The following is a 23,063-nucleotide window of genomic DNA, read 5'->3' as shown; positions in this document are numbered from 1 at the left end:
TCTTCTCGGCACATATGGAAGCTTTCTGTACTTTGTACCCTGACTATAGTAACTAAACAATTCTGTCTCAGTACAAATATTCTATATCTCCCTTACACACAGTATATATACAGGAAGAGGAAAGTGTTTGTATGAGTGTGATCTAGGGGAGAGGAAATGGGGCTGTTTACAAGTGTGCACACTCAGTGGTGGTTCCAGAGCACATCAGTATTTGGAACTGGGTAGTAAGATGACCAAGATCATTTTGTAGAAACCACAAAAATCTCTTGGGTAAGCAAAATAAACCTGAAGTTTCCTTTTGACTCACAAGGAAGGTATGAAATGACATCAGCCCAATCTACTTCTGTTTAGTTGCAGCAGCAGCAGAAACAAGAATGCAAAAGGTTAAGCCGCTGTTAGACTTGCATATTGCATTTGCAAACTGAGATCATCTTACCAGCCTTTGTGCCTCTAAACCTTTGAAGATGGTAGAAAGTTGCTTGATTCGCAATGCAATGCTATACATATATATATATATATATACATATATACTCAGAAGTATTAAAGTAACATTACATGACTTCTATACAAGCCCATATCTGTATCCCGTGTCTGTATCCCATGTTTGTAAATCTTGGTAACTTTACATAACTAAAAGTATAGAAGTACAGAGCATATAATTGATGGTAGTGATGAAGGCTTGGCCTCCTTGTTAGAGGAGTCCACTCTGTTATTTAAAAAAGGAAGTTTGCTTTTCAAGTAATTTGCACTTTTAAACTCTTCACTGTTCTTCTTTCTTTAGTGTGGTCCAAGAAGCACTTGATCTTTCACAAGTTGCAATTTGAGTACGTAATTCATTCCCTGGAATAAGAATTAAAATAATTGCTGGCTAGAATGAAAGCTGTTGTCTGATGCTTTGACTTCAGAGCTATAATCATCTCAAGAGAGTTGTGAGTTGCATTTTTGCAGCATGCAGTGCCCCAGGACTTCTTCACTGTGACCTTTATCCAAATGACCTCCCTAAGGTCCGTGCCCCAGTAATTACCCTGACTGATCTACTACACAGCATCCATCATAACACTTTCAAAGTACAATTTTGTCCCTTCCTCTCCTGTCTGAGCAGTTCCTTTACCTACCAACCTGAAACCACCTCAAAATACTGTGGCTTTCCTATTCTACCAGGTGTCACCCTAATCAGTAAGCCATGATGTTGCATCCTTCACATGGTGTGAGAAACCAGATTGACATCTGCTTCAAGTGAGCAGGAAGTGGCTGAGACCACTTGAAACTAACACTTAGCTGTGAATATCATTGGCTATGATCAAACTCACTATTTTGAGAGGAGGAAAAAACAGACACTTCAAATGCAGCATTCCTGGATGAAGGCACGAACTACTTAAGTGGAGAAGCTTAGGTGGAAATAGGGATGGAGGAGAATTTCAGCTGGGCTGCATATTTAAGTGAATTGACCTACGGTAATATGCACCACCCAGACATATACATGGACTGGAATGTAATTATTCTTCACCTGTCACAATTCTCTAAATTTTGAAATACAGATCTCAGCTAAAAAAAATGAGAACTGTTGGTTTGTGTAGGATGGTTACAATGATCTCAGAGACATACTCCACAATACCTGCAAATAACTCAAGGTTTTAATATTGTGACTCAGTCTAGGAACAACTGAAAAGTCTTTTGTTTCACATCTAAATTTAAATAGTAGCTTTGGCGGCATGGATTCCAGGTCTGCTTCTGCTCTCTTGCACCATTCTTTTTCAATAGAAAGCATTGGTGGCAATCACCAGCTCAGCATCAGACACTTTTGAAACAAGAATTAACACTCAACTGCAGATCTTGCTCTTTAGCTACAGGATTCTGCACTGTTCAGTAATGAATTCAATGATCAAACAACCTCTCGTTTAAGATCAGACTTAAGACTATCTCATGTTGGCTCAAGTTCCACAAAGCCAGGAATTGGGAAGCTAAGGCTGATGCCTTAACAGACGTGCCCCATGTTCTGCATTGATGATATGCAATGTCACAAAACTGGGCTTGCTTAAAACTGTAAGAGAATACCAATGAATGTTCAGAATGGAAATCACTATTTGCTGTTATTGCTTTCGGTCTGCAAATTAATTATGTCCTTACTTGTTTGCACTGTGTTTGCTTTCCACTGAAATTAATGGGCTAGAAGAATGTAATGACAATGTAATTCATGTAATTAATTGTGCAAATTATGTAAGTTGCATAATTTTATGACACGGAAGAGCATGATGAATAATATCATTTTCAGTAGGAGGTGGAGTGCAGCAGAATGGAAACACTGCTGCATGCAACAAAGACAGGGTGGAATAGAAAACATGCCTTTTAACATCCTTCCTTACACCTTACCCTCTATGCAGCCACACTTTTGCTTGGTCTTTCAGGTGCAAATTTCAGTGTGGGCTGGGGTAAATGAGGTTCAGTGTAGGGTAGAGTTTGTGAGGTGTTTCAGTGTGGGTCAGGTATTTGGAACTTGAGGTGTGGGATTTTTAATGCAGGGTACACACACGGTTATGGCATGGGCCACAGTTCAACTTATTAGTCCAACAGGTGTCGTTTTTAGAATCTATAGAATTTTGGGGCTTATAATGGTAGAACTTCATTATTGCTACTTACCTTAGCTATAGGAGCATTCCTGTGTTCTTATAATTAAGGACCACTATTTTCATAACTCTTAACCATGCTAACCATGGTTTATTGTTTTTAAACATACAAGGAAATTGGGTGTGAAGGAGGGAGACCCAGTTTTACTTGCTTGTAAGCAGAGTGACTGATGGGGAAACCATGGTTCTGCTCAGTGCAAATTCAACATTTAGCCATGGTTAATGCAACATACTCTGAAAATCCACCTTAAAATGATGGTTTTACATCTTGTGAAGGTCATTACAAAAGCTGTGCAAAAAAGAACTAGTGCCTGACTTTCTTTTTTGCCCTCTTAATCTTATATATACATTCTACTTTACAATCAGACCCTTGGGCACATTTGCATTTTTGAGTGAGTGTCATGCATGCCACCCCGTCTGGCCATTCCTCTCCTGGATCAGCCCCTCGCCCCCAGAGAGACAGAAAGTGAGAAAGCCCACACATCACTTCCCCACTGGATCTAGAATTAATCTGAGCTACGAAGAGCACATAGAACTGAAAAGGAAAGGGAGAAAGAGCACCATTCTTCCAACTATGAAGTTCTATGAACTTCTCACAGGAAAAAAGGGCAACCATCTTCACCACCTCATGACCAAGAGGGCAGTGTGTGTGTGTGTGTGTGTGTGTGTGTGTGTGTGTGTGTGTGTATTGTGTTCCAGAGGATTTGTGGGTGTGATGGAAAGGGTTCACAGGTGCCATTGTGCCCATAGGCATCACATTGGCAATAGGGATGGCTGGTGGGAGGGGCAGTGCCACACACCTGGCCTTCTATCAGCTGTTCTGCTGTGCTTTCGGGGAGTTGGGTGAAATGGCATGAAGGTCATCGCAGTGGGAGCCCCAGATTGGTTCTCCCACTGCACTGGTATCACACCAATATCCCTGCTGCCTTGTCCCTCACCCTTCCCCTCCCAGTAAGCACAGCAATGTGGCTGATGGGAAGCCAGGTGTGCAGTGCCACCCGTGTCCACCAGTCCCTGGTTATCAAGTCCTGTACAGTGAGATTTTTTTTTGGTCATATTGCATGGATTTTTTTTTGCTTTGCTGGCATTTGAATCTCTCTCTCTCTCTCTCTCTCGCTCTCTCTCTCTCTCTCGCTCTCTCTCACACACACACGAGTTACCACTGCCAATTTGAGAATCATATTTTACTTTTTGGTAAATAGATAGGAAGGGGATGCAACTGAACTGGGCAGTTTAGCTTCATAATTAGCAATCATAATCGGCTCTGAGATAATTAGACTCCAAAGCCAAAAGAATGGGGACAGATGTTTTCAAACCTGTACTTCAAAGATTTTGCCTTTGATTGTAAGAGTTTTGCATATGAAAAGAAACTGTCTATATAGTGTGTGATAGGGTTTAATTTTTTGAGGTAAAAATATGTGTTTCACAGAAAAGAGCAATCTTGAAAAGGAACAAATAGCTTGCAGAAACCAGCAAGATTAAAGACACTTTTAAGTAAAAAATTAATGAGTTTTACACTTTGTAGAGTTTAAATTCAGGCTACAACAGAAAGGTTATCAGAGTATATGATAAACTATTAAAACACAGAAAGGGTTTTTAAAAATCAATTATTTTGATCTTTCTTATCTTTTCTCAGTGCTACTAATAATGCTCAGAAACAGATGAACTGATTTGACCTTAGAAATAGCCACTCATGCAAATACTTTGCACTGTGGAATTTTTAATCTTTAAACTTTCTGCAACCTTGTTTTTTCAACTTTTTTTTTTGGGGGGGGTCTTTATTTCTATGTCAAACACAGATACCTCAGAGTTTCTTGAAGGAAGACTGTTCACAATCATTCCCAGCCAAGACCATTCCACTGAGATACAAGAGGGATATATTGGCACACACAGGGGACAAGATAACAGAAGTATTAAAACACTTTTGGAAATAAAAAAGGGGGAAACCGCCACCCCAACAACGCATACTACATTAACAAAGAAGGAACATTCTCACCTGCCATTGAATGCTGTGTGTTGGCTGTAAAAGTACAATGGCAAAAGGTAAAGGTAAAGGGACCCCTGACTATTAGGTCCAGTTGTGACCAACTCTGGGGTTGCGGCGCTCATCTCGCTTTATTGGCCGAGGGAGCCGACGTACAGCTTCCGGGTCATGTGGCCAGCATGACTAAGCCGCTTCTGGCAAACCAGAGCAGCGCATGGAAACGCCGCTTACCTTCCCGCCAGAGCGATACCTATTTATCTACTTGCACTTTGATGTGCTTTCGAACTGCTAGGTTCGCAGGAGCAGGGACTGAACAACGGGAGCTCACCCCGTCACAGGGATTCGAACCGCCAACCTTCTGATCAGCAAGTCCTAGGCTTTGTGGTTTAACCCACAGTGCCACCCGCGTCCCTACAGTGGGAAAAGGGGACAGTTAAATACCCTCCTTGAGATCCTTACAGGTCAGTGTATCCTATAGGAAGGCAAGGTGGCTCTAACTTTGAATGGAAGCACTCCTGCTAGGAGCTGAGGCACCTTGCAACGTTTTGTTGCACATATGAACATAGGAAGAGCCTACTGGATCAGGCCAGTAGCCCATCTATTGCAGCATCCTGTATTACAGAGGCCAAACAGATACCTTTGGGAAGCTCAAAAGCAGGATGCCCCCCACTTGCGATTCCCAGACATTGGCATTCAGAGGCATACATCTTCTGACAATGGAGGTAGAATACAGCTATTAAAGCTAGCGGACAATGATAGCCTTACCGTTCATAAGTTTACCTAATCCTCCTTTAATGCCATCTAAGTTGGTGGTCTTGTGGGAGCAAATTCCATCGTTTACCTATGTGCTATGTGAATAAGTAGGTTCTTTTGTCTGTCCTGAAGATTCCAATATAATAGTAATAATAATGAATAAGAATAAGAATATATTACCCCTGCTCACCCTAAAGTCCCAGGGTGGGGTATTAGAAACAATACTAGACTTCACCCCTGGAGGTATACTCCATTGTCTCTCAAGATAGACAGATGCAAAAAAACCAAAACAATTTAAGACAACTTACAACCATAAAATATATGGTTATGTCCCCCCCCCTTTTTTGAAATATTGACCACTTTGAAGGTTATATTTCCAGTCCAATAATTTTCTCTAGCTCTGAAACAGGAATGGCTCACTTATGGGTTCTTCCTGGTCCACATATTCTTAAATAGTCTATATACATCTTGTTTTTCTCTGGGTCCACAATTAAATTAGGAACTCATCAGGCAAAACCCACTACATTAATATGTGAGTTTTCAAGTTGTTGACGCTAGTGCATGAAATCCTGTCTCTGAGTTCCAAATTTACATTTACTGAAGCCTTTGATGATTTTGCCCCATTGGAAATAGAGTATTGGTAAGTATGATGTAATAAGCACTAACTGGTAATCAATAAGCCATACCACAGTTTCGAGGAAGAATGAAAGAAAGCAAATGGGAATATCTGCCAATTACAACCCAGGAAACTGCGTAATCATCCATCATTCAATTATGGGTATGGTGAGACAGAAGAATTGTCAATAGCCAAATGGGAATTTAATTAAACTTTCTAAAGAAGTCACCTTGGAAGAAAAGAAAGCAATTTGTACCCAAAAGGCAATTCTGTGCAGAAGGTTATTCATTTTCCCCAGGAAATGTATTTAAATGAGCCTTCTCTCCTCTAACTGAAGTTATCTTTAGAATGAAAAACTATGGAGAGAGCAACCGAAGTGCCTCTTGATCTAGCTACTAAAATAGAAACTTGTAAATAGCTGACCTCAGTGGCAATTTTGCAATTTTTCATCCTTGTGTCAAAAACAGACCTATCTTCACAAAAATATATATTTATAAACTACGCAATGTCTGACACACACACACACACACACACACACTATTCCTATAACAGCATTTTTTCTTAGGGATGGAGAAGAATGTTGGGAACGGAACATAGTTTATAAATCCTGTAGCCACTGCCCATCTTCTTGACTCTAAATCCCTCTGCCCCCTGGAAAAGCCCATTCCCAGTGGTCACAGAAGTAAATGGTCCCTCCTTCCTTTCCCCACACTTTCACAAACCTACTGAAATAGGAGAAGGGGAGGGAGGAGCAGAGAAAACAGGAGCCAAAGTTAAAGCCAAAGGCAACCAAACATTTGAGGCTTTTTAATTTGGAAAGAGGGCAAGTAAAGGGGGACATAAGAGCACGAGAGCCCTGCTGGATGAGGCCAGTGGCCCATCTGGTCCAGCAACCTGCTCTCACAGTGGCCAACCAGATGCCTATGGGAAGCCTGCAGTTCCCAGCAACTCAAAGTTCCTTCACACATCAACCCACTCCTGGTTATATTAAGCCCCTTCCTTTTTTTATTTCATCAGTATAATTTAAGGTAGGTGGGGGAGGGGTGTCATTTTGTTGCTATTAATTGGGAGTCAGCAACTGTTTCTGACTGTTGATAATTATCCAGAGGTGGACTGGCGGATCCAGATCCAATTTCTGCCTGTCTGTTGTAGAGAGCTGGAACATTGCACACCTTTTGCAAGTCCGCTTAGCTGCTATCGAACCTCCCTGTACCCAGCTCTGTGAAAGGAGAAATGTGGAGTGCGGTGGAGGGGACCGAGGGAACTGGCAGACAAGATGGCTGATCATGTTCCAGAGGGACATGGGCCCCCAGGAAGTTGTTTCACCTCTATTTAAGCAAGAATACTAACAAGGGAAAATCAACCAGACCACTGAATCTCTCTCCCGCTCTCCCTTCCTTACTGCTGATATATCAAAATCCATTACTTGGGAATATGGTAGGTTTCAGACTGTCCTCTAGTCTTGCTCTCTCTGGTTAGCCTTTCCTTTTGACCAGTGCTATTTTTTGAGAAAAAGAGGTGCCTGAACTCACCATGAACACCTCCCTTGTTTTCTTATAATGGCAATGCCACCTACTTGAAAGGTGCCAGAACTGAGTTCTGGCAAGTTCCGGATGAAAAAAGCCCGGCTTTTGACATAATAAATAAGCTTAGCCCAATGCTGATCTGTCATCACTTCATACTTGTTTTGATTTTGCAAATATTGCCATTTGGCCTGCAAGACAAGAGAAGGGAAGTTATATTCAATATGGAGTTGGTCTCAGTGATGGTTCTCCTTCTGCATTACATTTTTAGTCCGAAGAGGAATCCTCCTCCATCCAGTAAGGAATTTCATCCACGAGTACAAGCTACATGCATATGTTTTAGGCACTGAGTAAAAGGAGGTTTTGCAATATCCTGTGTCCTGTTGAAATCATCAGGAGTTTGAAAAGCAGGCGCACAGTGGGAGAAACCTGGGAATGTCCCCATAAGGGCTGCCAATAGGATCATAATGTCCTCTGTCCTGTTGAATTCATCAGGAGTTTGTTAGGCAGGCACACAGAGGAAGCAACCAGGGAATGTTCTGGGATTATCCCCACAAGGTCAGCCAATAGCACCATAAGAACATAATACAGAACCCTGGTGGACCAAACCAAAGGTCTACCTAGTCTAGTATTCTGTTCCCACAGTGACAATTCAGATCCTTATGGGGAGGCCACAAAGGATGACATGAGCACAATGTCACTCTTCTATTCATGAGCCCCAGCAACTCATAATCAGAGGCAAAATGCCTCTGATACTGGAGGTAATATAGCAATCGTGATCAATGCTTGAAAAGTTAGTCTTAAAAAGAAATTAGTTCCAGTTCTAATTTGCCCCTTTTAAAAAGGAACCAGTTCAAGCTCAAGTTTGACCCCTTGGTCAACTGGAATTCCTTTTCAGTTCAATTAACATTTCAATTCTCAATTAATTCTCGTGGACCTCAGCATTCCTTCCATCCTGTCTTCAGAATTTTACAAGCTGCTCTGCAAAAGTAAAAAAATATACTTAAGAAGACCAAGAAAACACCAGAACACACACAGTGTGATGTGAACATTGGTTTTATGTGTTTCCCCCAATAATTATGATAGTGAACCTTAAACAGCCGAATCACTTCTCAGATACATTAAAAATGTAAAATGCAGTCACCACAATCAAAACCCAATGATTGTTTCAGGATTTCAGGTGGGCAGTAGGGGTTCTACGGCGCATGTTACTGCAGCACTGGTGGGCGGTAAGGAAATTTTACCATCAAGAAAGATGCATTAGTGGGCAGTAGGTATAAAAAGTTTGACTAGCCCTGGCCTAATCCATACAAACTAAAGCCATACAAACTGGTGCCCATCACTACCTGTTGTGGAATTGAATATTCACCATTTCACAAAAAAGGTAGTGATTGAATTATAGGAGGTGGGGTAGGGAAATTCTATCTTTTTCACGATAATGTCACTTAGCTACTACTTTAGAAGGCTGCAGGGAAGGAGACCCACATGACTTGGTGTCCCTATATCTGTAAATCATATTTCTTGAATAGACATAGGGGCCCCAAATTATGCCTTCCCTTCCTGGGGCCTTCCAAAACAGCACCTAAGTGAGGTTGTCTGTTGCTTCATGTCCTAGTCCCTGTAAAAATCAATAGGCATAGGGTGCAATCAGCTTGGGCATATTCTGGAAGTACATCCACAGTAAATGCAAGTAAGGCAATGTGCTTCTTCTCTTATCATCTAATAAACCTTTGGAAACTTACTGAGGCAAATATTTATGGATCAAGAAAGATGCTATTACTTAGTAAATCGGGACAATGCTCTTACTCAAATATGCCCTTTCCTTCCTGACCTATTGAGGCTTCCTTATTGAGCTTTAATTTTCTCCTTGCAATTCCATCCTTTCTGCCTTTTATGTCAGCTACTTCTTCCCTGCCCCCGATGCCTGCTTGAGAAACTTTGCCACTGGAATAATTGCCATAGCGCCTTGCTCCAGCTGCATCAACTTCTTCACTCCTCTCATCTACCACTTCAAACAGGCTATTTATAGCCAACGGCTAGAGCCTGCATCTTGCTGCCACGCCTCATGTAGGAGATGTATGCATTTGCTGAACTACCCCACCCTGAATCTCAACTTCGCTAGGCAACCAACAATAAGAGGGCAAGAGCTTAACTTGAACCCCAGAACTTCTAGTCTATTCAACTCTTGAATATGTGATGTAATATGCCTGTGCATACTGGAGTGTTCTCCACTCTTGCTGCTCCTGGATAGAAGCAAATAACTGTACAAAAAAACCTCTGGTGGCTTATTTACAGGTCAGAAATAACCACAAGATATCCTTCCAAAAACTAACAAATCAAGATGAATGCTTAATACACAGATTGTCTGGAAGTGCTCCTGGTCCCCACCTCCCCCCACAATTCTCCTCATTTCCCCCCCATAGATTTCAACTTGCAATGCAGCATTGTGAACATGAAAGCAAAGAGCCCTCTGCTGTGCCCAGGATGGTCAAACGACACATGGAGAAATGGGGAGTCGTGAAGTACTTGAGGCAGTTGGCCTGTAATTGGCTTCATGTGAGTTGAAATTTTGTGGTGTTCCTTTATGCTTGTGATGCCAGGCTGGGTGGTTTGGAAACTGACATGAAATTCTGGGCTCTCCATCTTCAAACCATTCCAGGTATTTTGCTCCATTAATCTTATAAATGATTGAAAGGGCGGGGGAAACCCACTAGTGTTCTAAAGCCAAGATCCTACTAGGTCTGGAATGCAAAGGACACATTCCTACAGCCTGCAGCAATCCACAGATTAAGAGTTATCAGATAAACATTGATGGATACTTTTTATTTGCTTTTATGCAGCTGAAAGAAACCACATCAATAGAAACCGCTTACTTTTCAACAGCACAGGATAAGCCTTTTAATGTATGGTGGATGGAAATAAAAAACATCTGCAACATATATATATATATATAATCAGTCAGACCCTTAGAACAGCATTTTACTCAGTCATGCCATCTGATTTAACTTATAGGCTCATGTTTCTATGGTTTTACCAACAGAAGCTTCCTTTAATTTCTGTGAGGAATATGCAGAAATAAAAAAGGGTGAGGAATTTATTTCTGGATCTGAAAAAATACTGGGAAATGGGCACTGTACATCCCACTGTAAGATGAATTTGAAGTTCATTTAAGAGTCCAAACAAAAGCCAGATGCATGATCACTCACTTTCCAAATCAAAGAAAGATTATCACCCAGTTCAGATAGTATATTTCATACCCTTCACGGAGGAAGTCCATATGGGTACAGCTGGGTGGCCAAAGTAATGTCTGGCCAAGCATGACTACTTTGACAGATGCCACTCCCCAGCGGCGATTCTCATGAGCATACCAGAGAAAAAGCAAACGGAACCAAAGTCACAGAAATCATGGCTGGGAGCAGTGCCTGCCAACAAGGTCACACTGGAGTTGATCCTCCATGCAGCTGTGTTTCATAGAAATGTTTTGGACCATCATTGGCTGCTACTTCTAAAACACAAACCGTGTATGATGTCAATTATGTTGTTCACCTGGGAGTTCATTCTTTTTCTTGCAAAAATGCCAACATCTGGAATAGGTTCCTAGTATGGGGTTAGTGGCTCCGCATGCCTGCACTTAGCAAGCAGAGGGGTGGTGGGGTGGGGAAGCTCCCATTGAAGTGAATGAGGGTTTTCTCCCCATTGCATATTGCAGATATGGGGTGCCCAGTCCAGAAGTGCATTGGCAGTTTGTGAAAGGAAATACTTGAAGTCCATGGCAAGCTGTATGATGAATGTCATGTGTATCCCTGTTTCCTGCATTTCCACAAGGGTAGCCAAAATAGGGCTCTCTTGTACCTGAAGTAGGTATAGCAGTCCACCTTTCCTTCATCTGCTCCTTTTTCTAAGCCAAACTCTGTGTTATGTGTGTGTGTACATCCTTATAATTACCATTGTAGTGGAAGTAAATGGTTTTAACTGCACTGAATTCCCAGTTAAAACCACACACTGCCTGTAACCAAAATTTAAAAATCTGATATGATGTCACATGCATAGGAGCCAACTACTATTGGCCGTGGGTGCTTTGGCCCCCACAATAAAATATTTGGGGAGGCTGGGCCCCCACAAAGTTGATGGGCATTCCCATTCAAATGGTGTGCATGCACTGCGTCGTGTGATCAATTCTGAAGGGTGGGGCAAACCTGGGCCCCCCACAATATTTTATTCAAGTTGGTCACATGCACTTGGTACTTAGACTCTGACAGTGTCCCCCCACCCCAATCCCATATGTCAGGGATAGAGTCCTATCTCATCACTATTCTCAAGTTTGTGTGGGGTGAATGTGAAGTTCAAGAGGTCTAGTTACGCATCTCCCCCCCCCCCCCATCTGACACATCAGAGATAGAGTCCCTTATCTCACCAGTGAACCCTCAGTGAATGTGTGGGTCAACAGGCCTTATGTGAGTTAGTCCTATACATTGGATCCAGAAGTCCGATTAAAGGTTCCTTCTGCTGAGAAAGTTACTGCTGAACGAGGTGCCAGAGTCTCATATCACTGTGAATGAATGCTAACATTGTTTCAAAATGTGGTTTTGGGATTGCGAACTCTTATCTCCATTTAACATGTAGTTTGACATGCACAACTGTGAATGGTATGGCCTTGTGTTTACTCAGTGATAGCTTAATCGAATTAAACCCTTGTCTGTCTGGCTTACCTAGGTTGATCCTCCCTTCCTAAGAAGAAGGACCATAATTCACTTGATTGTGAAAATGTTCTGTTCTATTATTGACATTAATTAGTTGATCATTAATGATAATATTTTGACACAAAATGCATATTTCACTATACATGGGGTTGTTCTTAAAATGGTTTCAGCACAGATGGAATGCAATATAATATTTTTTATTTTTTTAAAAAAACTATTTCCTTTGATTTTAAAGAAACGTACTGGCATTCAGAATATAGCAAGGGAATATAGCAAGCGACATGTCTTATTAACATAGTACTTACTCTCATAAGGATTTTTTAACACCTACTCAGATTTATATTTCCAGCCATCTGCTTCTTTCCCCAAAATGTGACAAAAAAATCTTGCTTTGCAAAAAAAAAAAAAAAAATATGCTGAATGCCAATGTCACCTGGATTTGATAGCTCTGAAGTCTGTTTATATTTAATGAGAAGCTGCATTGAAATGTTAACAGACACTAAAATCACGTGTCGGGAGGCGGGAGGTAGTGGCCCTGCATTTGGTGTCCCAAATCTTTCTGTGAAAATGTGTTTCCTTTATACCCTGATAACTAAAACGTTTTGCCAAAATTGTGGTGAGAAGGATTCAAACATATTTAGCATAGATTACCTTTGGGCTAGTTTAACAACAATAAAATTCTGGTGTTGCAGGTTTCATGAATGGAAAGGAATCTCCCAGATTTCACTCATGTAAATGCATCAGCTTTTTAGTTTGCATTTCTCCTAATACACACATTTTCACAAGTGTGCAATTTTATGTTAGAATCTTCTTTCTTATAACTTGAATCCATTGGTTCAGGTCCTAGGCTCTGGAGCAGGAGAAAACAAGCTTGTTTCCTCTTCCATGTGATAGCCCCTGAGATATATGGAGATGGCTATCACAGCTCCCCTCAGTCTTCTCTTTTCCATACCCAGCTTTTTAACATACCCAACTCCTTCAACAGTCCCTCATAAGGCTCGGTTTCCAGGCCCTTGATCATTTTGGCCACCCTCCTCTGCACACATTCCATCTTGTCAATATCCTTATTAAATTGTGGTGCTCAGAACTGGACACATTACTCCAGGTATGGCGTGACCAAGGCAGAAGAGAGAGGAACAATAACTTCCCTTGATCTGGACACTACTGTTGATGCAGCCTAGAATAGCATTAGCTTTCAGGTTGTTAAATTAGGTAAGTTGGCATTAAAATGAGAACCAAATGGAATTTCTCCTCTGCCTCAATACCCTACCCCTTGCAAGCTGAATGCAATCCACCAAATGGGTTTGAGTGCCTACAAGGCAGTAGTTTCACTGCATGTTTGGGATTGCAAATGAAAGGGGTTGTTAAACACCTGGCCAGTCACAATACAAACCGATAAGCAGCATTCACCATGTTGGGATACAAATTGTGCAGGCTTGGATGATATAGGTCAGGGATCAGCAACCTTTTTCAGCCATGGGCTGGTCCACTGTCCCTCAGACCATGTGGTGGGCCAGACTGTATTTTGAAAAAAAAATATGAACGAATTCCTATGCCCCACAAATAACCCAAAGATGTATTTTAAATAAAAGGACACATTCTACTCATGTAAAAACATGCTGATTCCCAGACCGTCTGCTGGCTGGATTGAGAAGGTGATTGGGCTGCATCTGGCCCACAAGCCTTAGGCCCACAATATAGGTAGTAGTCAATGTGTTGCTTTCCAGATGTTGTTAAACTACAGCTTCCATCATCCTGGACCATTGACCACACTGGCTGGAGCTGCGGCCATCATCTGAAGGGCACCACATTAGTTACCCCTAAAGAAGATCAACTTTTGCTATCTTCCTATTCATTCTAAAATGCTGGCCTAATCGTGCCTGATTTCCGAGCACAGATGTACTTAACATCTTTGGAACCGGCTCATGCCTCATTGTCTAAGTTAAGTAGCAAGCACTTTCAGCTGTCAACAAATTGGGCCAGACTATACCTCCCGTGTTTAGCGGGAAAACTGATAGCCCAGACCAATTTTGTGAGGCGTAAAGCAAACAAAATCTTTGCTACCTGGAGATCAAGGGCAGGCGTTTGCAGATGATGTAGCAGAAATTCCATGGTTTCTCTGCCATACTGGATGCTTCAGATGATGAAGCACTCAGGGAGACACTGCTACCACTGTGTTTCTCCTCAGCCTAGATATTTTGAAAGTAACCTTATCTGGTCATGGAAAGAGCAACCCCAGATGAAACGTTCCCATTGCCAGCAGCATCTCCTCAACAAGTGTCTCTGTGTTTTGACTTTCAGTTTTGTGGTTCTCAGAAAGACAGAGAGCAAATACATGAGCTTAGATACAGTTGCTCTGCTGAACATGCGGCAACTCGGAGGCACATGACAGCATCTTAATTTTATTTATTTAGCAAAATTTCTTCATCCCAGAATATAGATCCACATCTCGCAGACTAATGCACAGGTTGAAATGCAGTTGATCTTTGGATTTGGCAGTTCTCAGCTTAAAAATGTACCACAATGTGTATTTGGGGATAAAATTTGTTCACAAATGCATTTTTTTTAAAAAAAACACAAAACCTTTTTTATGGTGAAAATTTATTTTAAAATGTGCATGTTCATGTGGAAATGGGTCAGAACTGAGGCTGGCATGCAACAGAAGGAAAAGTGACATGAATTGGAAATAGTCAGAGTTGCCCTTCCCTAGATGATGTATAGACTAAAAAGCTAGATAGGGAGTGGAAAGGGTTTTTTAAAAGAAAAGAAAAGAAAGGTCAGTGTTCTGAGCAATGGACCAATAAAAATCATGTCCTGACTTCCTCTTTGTCATTCACTCAGAACGCACAAAGAAGAATAAAGGAAGGGCCTTGTCCTCCTGAACATAAGCAGAACATCTTGAACTGAATCATTGATAAAAGCACCAGAGAAGTGTATATAGCAGAAGGAAAAAGCTGGCGAGGGCATGGGTGACTGTGGAGAAGCACCACAGTGCTCTTCAAGCAATCTGCATTTGTGTTAAGTAAACATGGGGTTACCAGTGCAAATGAGCACTCTGCTCTGCCCTGCTGCTGATTCATTGCTCTGCCAGCTGTTGGTGGGCAAACCTCTGAAGCAGAAAGCTTCCTGTCCTTGTGGAGGTTCCTTCACATTTTAGACATTTCAAGGTTCTAGGGTTGCAATCCCAACCCCTGCCGGGGAGCAACAAGACACAAGAGGACTCGAGAGTCACTGCTGCATCTGCAACCCTGATGGTTTCACTGGCCCAAGTAGAAGTGGGGAAGGGGGCACAGGCAAACTTCTGCAGAGCTCACCCTGAATTGGGTTAAAGGCCATCATATGATGAGAGTGGGGCTGGCTCAGGTTCCATTGCATGCCTGGGTGGCAGGCTCAACTACTCCCCTTCCATGCTGATAAATAAAGCCTATCCATTTATATATTTTAAAAAGTGTGTTCCAAAGAAGAAGTCACTATTGGAATTGAATAAGGAGCACTGTGGACAAGAATATAAAAAGAGTGCAGAAAGATGGGAAGTATATTTAGAAAAGGCCTGTATTTTAATACAAGCAAGAATTGACTTGCATTGAAAGGCTTTCTTGCATATATATTTCATTGCAAAGATACATTTGGCAGCTCCATTCAGCAGAGTGTGTATCCTCACAGTGAAACAGATTTCGGTAACCAGTCTTAAGTGATGTTATTAGCCGCCATCACATGGGTGAAAAGGCTTGAGCAACATGTGAGCGGACATAGTATAGCACTCAGTTCTGCGTCGCTGGCTGTCTTGTTTGCCAGCTGCTTATATTGTGACTAGACTTAGCAGATGAGCTGCATATGACGCCTGGTAGGAGGAATAGCATGCAAATGCAGAAGAGGAAAACAGCACAATGTTGATAAACACAATAGTTTTTCTCTTCCTTCCTTATTTTAGTTCCTTTTTCTTTTTCACCATTCATATTCCCTTTTTCTTAGGTATTCTCTTCTTCTGTTTTTCTCCTCGCTAATTCTCTTCCCTTGGCACTGTATTCAGTTCACTTGAACTTGATGGTTTTGATGCAGCTGACCCTCCCTTCCTACTGCTTATTTCCCAGTAAAAATTAAAAGGTAAAGTACTCCTGGACGGTTAAGTCCAGTCAAAGGCGACTATGGGGTTGCGGCACTCATCTCGCTTTCAGGCTGAGGCAGCTGGCATTTGTCCACAGACAGCTTCCTGGGTCATGTGGCCAGCATGACTAAACCGCTTCAGGCGCGATGGAACACTTCTGTCCTGCGTTTTGTTCCAAAGCGTGTTCTCAATAAAGGAGAGCACGTGTTGCGGATGGGGCCAGACAAAGCACCCCAGGGTTAACAGGCAGGCTAGTTTCAAAGGGATGGAACTGGATTGGTGGTTGGTGTTACTGGGGTAAATTTGATGTTGCCAATTTAGGGGTGGGATCAGAGCTTATTTAAACAAGGTGCACAGCATTTTCCTTTCTCTTTCGCTGTGGGCACCGGATCACATGGAGCACTTCATTGTCTGGTTATATTTCTCTATTTCCTCCTTCTTTTAATCCTCTCTAGTCCCTTAAATAATTTAATCCCCCCCCCTTTTTTTTCTGTTCGATTTCCCACCCCACCCCTTACCCTGCCCTGTGGGAAGATTCTCCCTGTATCTGTGGCTTGCCTTTCCCAGTAGGGAGAGAGCCCCTGTTAGTGGCTTTCTTTCACAAAAAGGTTTCCCCCATTTCTCTTGTTGAAATTGTGGGGCTAGTCAGGGCTGTTCCCAGCTTAGCTGGAATCACTTCGTTTATAGTATCCCCGAAGGTTGGCCTTATTTTGAGTGTGTGCAGCGCTGTTGGCCAAATTTTAATCTAGCCTTGGGTGGGAGCACTATTTTGAGTTCCTTTAATATTGCTATGAGACTAAGATTCTCAAGACCAGAGGCAGGGAGGCCTATTCGGCCTGCACATAACTTCCAATCCTAAGTCTGCTACAGGTAGCAGTTAATTGTTAAGTCTCTGACACGTGACTCATTCTCTCTATAAGGATTCCCTGCTTGCAGGCTCAGTTGCTGCTAATGTATATCTGAGGCAGACAGAGGGCGGCAGAGGCTCTCTGTGCCTCCAATGACTATGAGCACTCTGTATATGCTCTGGAACTATGCTGTTTCTGAACAAGTTTATTTTCTTTAAGTTTGTTTTGCCCTGATAGTGGCAACTGCCATTTTGGAGATGAGCCATTGTGGCTTACTGGCTTAAGTGTAGGACTAGGACCTGGGAGACAGGGTTCATATTCCCCTCTTAGCCATTGTTATAACAAAACAAAACAAACTGCTCCTTTTGGGCTATTCTGTTGCTGGGTAGTTCGGCCCATTTGTGATAAAAGAACTTTGGGTTTCTTGAAGGGGTGCTTCCCTCTAAAAGGGCAAGCAGGGGTACCTGGACAAGCTGTGGGCTACCTCAACTCTGATATTTCACTGGAAACATTTATGCCTGGACTAGCAGGTGATCCTAGGGCTTTGCCCCAGAATTCGATGGCCTGGAAGCGTTTCCAGCCTGAATAGTGTCCCCATGTGGTCCATGAAGCATTGGTTTCACCGGTTCCTTACATTGTTTAGTTTTTTGCAGAATATGACAGGGCTTTTGCAGATGCCGCAAGAGCTTGCCTCTCCTGCAGAGGATGTCTTGCGGACGCCCCAGGTGCCTTCTTCCAGAAGGAAGCAACTTTGGAGGCTGTGATCCAGGAGGAGGGCAAAGAGGAGCAGGGATGATGATTCAGACATCACCTTGGACCTCTACAGGGGTCAGGGTGAGGCTGTCCTGGGTCCTTAGGGATCATCCTGGATAGCTCAGCTGGTCAGCGCATAGTGCCGGTAGTGCCTAGGTTGCAGGATTAGTCCCTGTATGGGACAGCTGCATGCTCCTCTATTGCTCTACCTGGACACTTGGGTCCAGTGTTGAGGGCCTTTTGGTGGTTCCCTCACTGCAAGGGATGTAATGGGCGCCACGTTTGCAATATGCAAGTGGGAGAAAGCACCTTTGCGTGCCCGCATTGCAGTTTGCTGTGTGCATTGCAGGGCACAGCGCTGCACGGGTTGCATTTGCATTGCATTGCGTGAGAGATTTGCATTTGCATTGCACGGAGGTTGTGTGCATTGCATAGAGGGTGTGTGTGCATTGCACAGAGGGTGTCGTTGCATTGCACAGAGTGTGTTTTTTGCATTGCACAGAGTGTGTGTGCATTGCACGGAGTGTGTAGTAGCATTGCACGGAGTATGTTGTTGCATTGCACAGAGTGTGTTTTTTGCATTGCACAGAGTGTGTGTGCATTGCACGGAGTGTGTAGTAGCATTGCACGGAATATGTTGTTGCATTGCACGGAGATGTTTGTGTGTGTGTGCATTGCACGGAGGGTGTTGTTGCATTGCACAGAGTGTGTTTTTTGCATTGCACAGAGTGTGTGTGCATGGCACGTAGTGTGTAGTTGCATCGAACAGAGGGTGTGTGCAGTGCACGGAGTGTGTAGTTGCATTGCATGGAGGATAGTTGCATTGCATGGAGGGTAGTTGCATTGCATGGAGGGTAGTTGCATTGCATGGAGTGTGTGTGCATTGCATGGAGTGTGTTTTTGCATTGCACGGAGTGTGTAGTTGCATTGCACAGAGTATTTGTGTGTGCATTGCACGGAGTGTGTAGTTGCATTGAACGGAGTGTGTAGTTGTGTTGCACGGAGTGTCTAGTTGCATTGCACGGAGTGTGTTTTGCATTGCACGGAGTGTGTGTCTGAAAAGGAAGCTGGCTCGGCGGCAGTTTTGTTGGGACTTCTTTAGGGGTTCTGGCCAGCGTCGGCCCGTAAAGTTACGTATCATGATGGCAGCACAAGATGCCCCCTGCCCAAGCGGGGGCTGGAAGCTGGCAAGCAATAGCTCAATACCTTTTGCCCATATTCCCATTTTATTTAGGGATCCAGATGGATATCGTTGCTAAAACATACCACTTGCCTATGGAGAAGCTGTCTGCCTTGAAGGAAGTTATTTTGTAATACTTCCTCTGTAGCAAGTGATGCTTCATCAGATCCGATCTTGCTGGGTCACTTAATTAATCTTGCATGCAGAGTGGTTGCCCCAGGCCGCCCCTTCCCTTCCCACTAGGCCAGGCTGCCTGCGGCCTGAGGTGCCCTTACCTTTGTATACGCTTACCAAGTGAGGTGAAGGCAGATCTCATGCAATGGTTGCAATTCCTAAATGTGACCTAACTTTCTTGAGTTTTCCCCATTGTAGTAGCAGTTCACATGTGGCCCGAGGAGTTAAGTGAACATTGGATTTGCTTTTTGTCTGATAACCAGGTAGTGGTGAGCGTCTTGGCAAAACAGTCCTCACGCTCCAGCAGAGTCTCCGCCCCTCCGCTCATGCTTTCGAGCTGCACCGCTTCAGGTTTAATATTGTGCTTTCTGCTCTCCTGATTACGGGATCCTCTAATGATGTCGCTGACACTCTATCCCATTTTCAGATGGAGCGCTTCAGATCCTGGGCTCCAGACACTCAGCTACTGCCAGACTTCTCCAGACCACCTGTGGCATTTTGACAACAATTAGTAATTGCAGAGAGTAGCAGCTTCCATTTCCCCTTCTGCTTTTAGCTCTTATGGGAAGTCCTGGATGGATTTCTTAGCCTTAAGCTGGCAGTCTTCGGCCATTCAGATGAACTGGGCCCCATTCTCTGAGCAGATCCTGCAGTATTTGGTCCACCTGCTGCAGATTGGGCGTGCTGTTATAACTATCAGAATTCAGTCCGCTGCAATGTCTGTTATACTGAAGCTTTATTTTTCAGAGACCTTGTATAAAGTTTGTAGTGTGCAGGGTCTTAGAAGGCTGGAATAGGCTCCAACTTCATAGGACAGCGGGCAGGAAGTCGGTTAAGTTTACCTATGCAGTATCTGCAACAAGTTAAAACTTGTCTGCTGGTTAAAGATCAAAGCGAGACTCCTTTCAGTATTCCATTGCATTTTGGTGCATTGAGGGTTGGGGAAATGGTTGTTGGAACCAGCACGGGGCTGAGAGTCTGGAGGCTTACTGCTTCAGGACTTTTCCTTATCTGCTTTGGAGCTTGTCATTAGAGTTGGGAACTCTAAAACAGACTTAGTGGGCAGGAGTGCCACAATCAGGCTTCCCGTTACAGGTGAGGAGGGCCCTTGCCCGGTTATGGATACCAGAAATATTTGGCTTTTCATTCCCCTGGGGGCTGGCCCACTCCTAGTGCATGAAAATGGGTTCCCGTTAGCCAGGCATCAATGTGCTTACGTAGTGCACCAGTTATTATGGCTTGCGGCTTGCCTACCGCTGAACACGCCTCATTCCTTCCGAATAGGGCTGCTGCAAAGGCTGCACACTGGGGGCCTGTCAGTAGACAGGATTGTGAATACGGGTCATTGGAAGTCTGATGCTGACAAGGGTTATATCAGGAAGTGTCACAATAATGTCTGTGCTGATGCTTGTCTGTTATTTCCTTTTTTCATAGGAGCAGCTGTGCACATTTGGGCCACAGCATTGTACACTGGGCTGGCAAGCGCACTGATGAGTTTGGACTGGGGCGCCATCTCAGTCTTCCTGCTCATGTGAACATACTGGTTGTCCAGATGGGGAATGCTTTGGGAGGAGATCCTTCCTTTGGTGCAGTCGAGTGTGACCTGTGCAGGTCCTCCCGCAGTGCTGGTGGTACAGCTGGGCGAGAATGATTTGCCGTCTTCCTCCAGCATCAGTTTGCATTCCTGCATGCAAGAGGGCTTGGATTGAGTTGATGGCAGCTCTCCCTGGACTCAAAATAATTTAAGGCATTGGTTCAAGGTGGTCTGGAGGGGGGGTTGGAGCACCTGTCCCCTCCAATGTGCAAAGATATTCCATTAAAGGAATCCAAGGATTTGCCAGGCTTTTGTTGACCCCTTTCGAGGGGTAGGGCCACACAAGAGTCCCTGGGAGCATTTGGGGTGAGCTTGAGTCTGATCCTGGTTCATTGCTCCCCCACGCTGTTTACTTGTACTGACGATATGGTGGAGCCCAGTCGTCAGTGCTGCCCTGCTGAGGTCAGGTGCAGCTAGTCGGGAACCAATGCCTAGACAAACTACCACCGAGCAGGCCAGAAAGCATGTTAATATGGCAGTGGAAAATAAAATAAAATAAATAAAGTAAATAAAATAAAATAAAATAACAAATAAAATAAATAAAATAGGTCCTTGCTCTAGGTGGTTCTGTGATATTGCACCCTGCTATTTTATTCAAGGATGTTGCCCTCTTTAGGGCAGATGGGGTGCATCTTTCCCCTATGGGGAACGACACCTGGCTGGATGCGGTTGCTTTGGGATTCATCGCTCCCGCACAATGTTTGCTTGTACTGACGATATGGTGGGGCCCAGTCGTCAGTGCTGCCCTGCTGAGGTCAGGTGCAGCTGGTTGGGAACCAATGCCTGGACAAACTACCACCGAGAAGGCCGGAAAGCATGTTAATAAGACAGTGGAAAATAAAATAAAGTAAAATAAAATAGGTCCTTGCTTCAGGTGGTTCCGTGATTTTGCACCCTGTGATTACCTTCAAGGCTGCTGCCCCTTTTAGGGTGCATCTTTCCCTTATAGGGAACGACACCTGGTTGGCTACGGTTGCTTTGGGATTGAAGGAAGGGTTGCATTTGTGAGTGGTTTGGCGGTGAGCTAAGGCTCTGTGGCGGTTAGGCATTGGTTAAAATTGGTTGGTGGAGGGGTGTGGGTTGGCTGTGCCTACCCCTCCAATGCTGCTGCTGCACGGGAATTCCGTTAAAGGAATTCAGGGGCTTACCATCCCCCTCGTCCAAACCCTTGGTGCAGGGTGCGGGCCGCGTAAGCTCCTGGGAGCAGGCAGGGATGGTACTGAGGGTCTGAACGGCGCAGCTCCAGTAATCCCTGGGTCCTGTTCCTCCACACTGGCTCCCGCCGGAGTCCGGGAGTCAGTGCTGTCCCCCAAGGCGGGGGGGACAGCTAGTCATAACCAATGCCTAAGCAACCACTCACAATTTGTATGATAATAAAGTTGTGGCCAAAATTATGCCAAAAACCTTAAACAAAAATGATGTGTGAAGTGTGAGTTATTGGGTTAGGGTGTTTTGGGGGACCTCAGCACGCAAAGCGTGTTCTCAATAAAGGAGAGCACGTGTTGCGGATGGGGCCAGACAAAGCACCCCAGGGTTAACAGGCAGGCTAGTTTCAAAGGGATGGAACTGGATTGGTGGTTGGTGTTACTGGGGTAAATTTGATGTTGCCAATTTAGGGGTGGGATCAGAGCTTATTTAAACAAGGTGCACAGCATTTTCCTTTCTCTTTCGCTGTGGGCACCGGATCACCCGCCCGCCCTCCCTTGATTGGGCTTGCGCTTTGACCTTGCTATTGCCTGTCTAGGGGTCGCCTGCATTGGTGCGGGGGCCTGGTAGGAATTTACCTTTTGGCTGATTAGTGCGTGCCAATTGGGTTTTGCCTACTGCGTAGCAAATCGTCACAACTTGTAAGGTTGGCGGTTAGGCATTGGTTAAAATTGGTTGGTGGAGGGGTGTGGATTGGCTGTGCCTACCCCTCCAATGCTGCTGCTGCACGGGAATTCCGTTAAAGGAATTCAGGGGCTTACCATCCCCCTCGTCCAAACCCTTGGTGCAGGGTGCGGGCCGCGTAAGCTCCTGGGAGCAGGCAGGGATGGTACTGAGGGTCTGAACGGCGCAGCTCCAGTAATCCCTGGGTCCTGTTCCTCCACACTGGCTCCCGCCGGAGTCCGGGAGTCAGTGCTGTCCCCCAAGGCGGGGGGGGACAGCTAGTCATAACCAATGCCTAAGCAACCACTCACAATTTGTATGATAATAAAGTTGTGGCCAA

General features: G+C 44.1%; 1 long non-coding RNA gene across 1 annotated transcript; it reads right to left on the bottom strand.

The window, feature by feature from the left end:
• Positions 1–705: 705 nt before the first annotated feature.
• Positions 706–14,338, bottom strand: LOC310677227. Its single transcript, XR_014511008.1, has 3 exons — positions 14,265–14,338; positions 7,554–7,691; positions 706–840 (listed from the first exon to the last, which is right to left on the bottom strand). It is a non-coding gene; the product is annotated as an uncharacterized lncRNA (long non-coding RNA).
• Between the last annotated feature and the right edge of the window lie 8,725 nt (positions 14,339–23,063).

The sequence above is a fragment of the Podarcis tiliguerta genome (assembly GCF_965153285.1).
Source record: "Podarcis tiliguerta genome assembly, chromosome: 5".
NCBI classification, from domain to species: Eukaryota; Metazoa; Chordata; class Lepidosauria; order Squamata; family Lacertidae; genus Podarcis; species Podarcis tiliguerta.
This window is presented reverse-complemented; position numbering and strand designations above follow the sequence as displayed.